Below are 2,795 nucleotides of genomic sequence, written 5' to 3' on the forward strand. Positions count from 1 at the left end.
AAGAGCGTGTTTGCTGCCAGGGATGCGTGTTGCTTACCTGCAGTGCTGCCTACCTGCAGTGCTGCCTGCTCGGCCCTGCTTGGAGAGGGTGGACCTTGCTTCCTCACCCCACTGCCAGGCACCAGCCAGGGTGTCCAGCCCCACTGTCTGCCCTACTACCATTGTCTCTGGAAGCAGAGGCAGTCCTAGCAGGGCCCAGCCCATCCTGCTGTATTGATCAGAGCAGAAAACGAGGCTGCTATCGAGAGCCAGACTGGGCCCTGCACCCTCCCTGCACCCTCTGGTAGCCAAGGCAGGGTCTGGCAGTGGAGTCTCAGAGGGTGCCTCTGTTGCAGCACTCTGCGTGAGCAGGGAGGGAGGAGCACTTGCTTGCACAAGCTCTTGCCATGTCCCTCCTGAGCTGCAGTGCTTGTCCCAGAAGTGGATGTTCTTCTTATCCCTCTGCTTACACTCCCCCTCAGCCACTATCTCCTTTTTTTACCAGCTCCCCTTGCTCTTGCTGGGCTGTGCAGCTGCCCTTCCATGGCTCTGCCCCACGACTCAGTGTTTTGGGGCTGATCCTGGCTTTTGCAGTTGGTGACAGTGCCCCTGTTTCCTCTGCAAAGCTGATCTTTGAGCCAGACCCCACAAGACCGCTGGTCTGTACATCCTTCCTGCCCACTATGCTCTGTCAGCCTCAGCTGATGTGGAAAGGGATGAGGGTGGGCAACACTCTTTGTCCATTGTTTTCTGTTCCCAGATGGTGTGGGTTTTCCCTCTGCCCCAGGCTGAAAGGGTGATACCTCTGCAGGCATTTGGGTTTTGCAAGCTTAAGAAAAGGGTAGATTCCAGAAACACTCAGGGCAACATCAGGGGAAACTGGAGGGCTCAGACACACATCCTTCCAAAAATGCTGACAAGCACACTAATGCCTGTCCATGGGGTGTGTGACACCAGCCCCTGGGCCTGGCCCCCAAGGCAATCCCTGCCCTGCAGCCCAGGCGTGGGCTGAGCTGTGCTGTGCAAAAATGCTGCAGCAGTGGTGCCTGACCCCAGCCCAAGAAGCAGCTTCATTCCGGCTACAACAGCTTCAGTTTGCGGTGCCTCAGAGGTCACACTCCCCAGTTTAATGTGAGGCTGGTGAAATAGGGGCTTGTTCTTAATGCGCTGAGCACCAGAGTCAAAGGGTCACATCGGTCCCTTACCCCTGGCAAACTGCTTGGCTGTCTGGGGTTGAAGCCAGGCTGGAGGCGAGCTTTCCAGGCTGGAAACACTTGAAAACAAGTGGTTACTGTGGGGAAAGCCACAAGGCACTTTAACTGCCAGGCAAGAGCAGGAGGTTGAACATGTGCTGCTTGACCTCTCCAGCATGCTGGAATGCTGTACTCATGCTGGCAGCCCCCTGCCCCGTTTCCACCTCTCCATGCTGCACTGCAGGTGTCACCTCCCTGCAGCTCTGGGTTTCATTTCTGGACCTGAAAGCTTGCCTACATTCTTCCAAAAGCTGGAGTTTCTGTGCTCAGCTTACCGTCTCCTTGCATCCACCTCTTCCTGTTTCTCCTGGCCTGGGATGGAGATTGTGACCAGAGTGTCTGTGCTAGATCTGGAACGCACTTTTCCCTTACAGAAATGTTAATGCCACAGTTGCACGCATGAGAACAGGATTCAATGGGAACTATTTCTTCATGTGCTGGTCAAATTCCCCTTAATTTGCTGCAGCTCTCCCTCCATAGGGCTTAAGGTGTCACCTGGGACTGACCCATCCATGAGTGGGGGCGAAGGAAGGAGTGAGCAAAAGAGCCTAAAGCAGGGCCCTTTTCCCCAGCCTGTTGCACACACACTTGCATCTCTGTCAGGATACAGAACGCTGGTATGGGGGGCTCCAGCTGCCCTTCCATGTAAGAGCACCAAGCCTGTGCCCAGGGTGCTGGTATAACGCCATGGTGGCATTGCTGATTTAGGGAAGCTGCACGGCTGCTGCAGAATAACCAAAACCCCACACTGGATGTGATGGCCACACTCCCCATACCTCTCCTTGCCCCAGCCTCATGGCCTCAGCCCTCCCAGCCAGCCCCGGTGCTGCACCTGCATGCCAGTTCATAGAAACCCTCCTGCAGAAGGAGCACGTGTTTCAGTAAGGAGAAGCAGTGTTTCATGCGCTTACGAAGACACCAGCTTCCCCATGACGATTTGGGTTGTGCAAGACTGCTCACTGCTCGGCATCCCTCCTCATCCCCACACAACGGGGCCCAGGACATCATGGGTGTGGTTGGCCCAGTGTGGAGACTCAGCCCCAACAAAATTCTCACACAGCCAATTTTAGCGGTGCAAAGTGAGTGGCCAGGGTCCTTGGGTGAAAGGACAGGGCACGGGGCCAGGGTGGTGACTCAAAGCCACTGCTGCCATTATGCTGGCCTTGGCAGTGCAGTGGTGACTCTAAAGGCACATCTGGAGGTGCTGCATGCTCAGCCCGGTCCTGCTGCAGGAACCTAGCCTAGGACACGAGAAGCGGCACGGGCTTCAAAAGGCTTGAGGCACATAACCACCAAACAGGTACGTCTTGCTCTGCGTTCCCACCATGTGTGGGGCCACCTCTCCTCTGTGCCACGAGATCTCTCCTTTCTCCCATTCTCGCTCTCCACTGAGAGGGGAAGAACGCCGTAAGGAACAGGAAGTTATTGTGCGGGAGACCCTCATGGCCGGAGCGGGGGCTCCCTCTGCTAACCCTGCGGCCGGACTCACCCCTGAACAGCCCGCGGGCTGAGCCACACCCGCGGTTCGGAGCGCCCCCCCAGGGGGGGGCGGGAGCCTCCCTT

General features: G+C 56.9%; 1 protein-coding gene across 1 annotated transcript in view; it reads left to right on the top strand.

Moving 5' to 3' along the window:
• Window positions 1-2,451: 2,451 nt before the first annotated feature.
• LOC103625646 (gap junction gamma-1 protein) overlaps window positions 2,452-2,795 on the top strand; it is a 5,221-nt gene continuing 4,877 nt past the window's right edge. The window contains exon 1 of the mRNA XM_008645109.2: window positions 2,452-2,532. The gene's annotated coding sequence lies outside the window, so the exon portion shown is untranslated. The remainder of the gene's footprint in view (window positions 2,533-2,795) is intronic.

Source organism: Corvus brachyrhynchos, unplaced genomic scaffold (assembly GCF_000691975.1).
Source record: "Corvus brachyrhynchos isolate BGI_N302 unplaced genomic scaffold, ASM69197v1 scaffold490, whole genome shotgun sequence".
NCBI lineage: Eukaryota > Metazoa > Chordata > Aves > Passeriformes > Corvidae > Corvus > Corvus brachyrhynchos.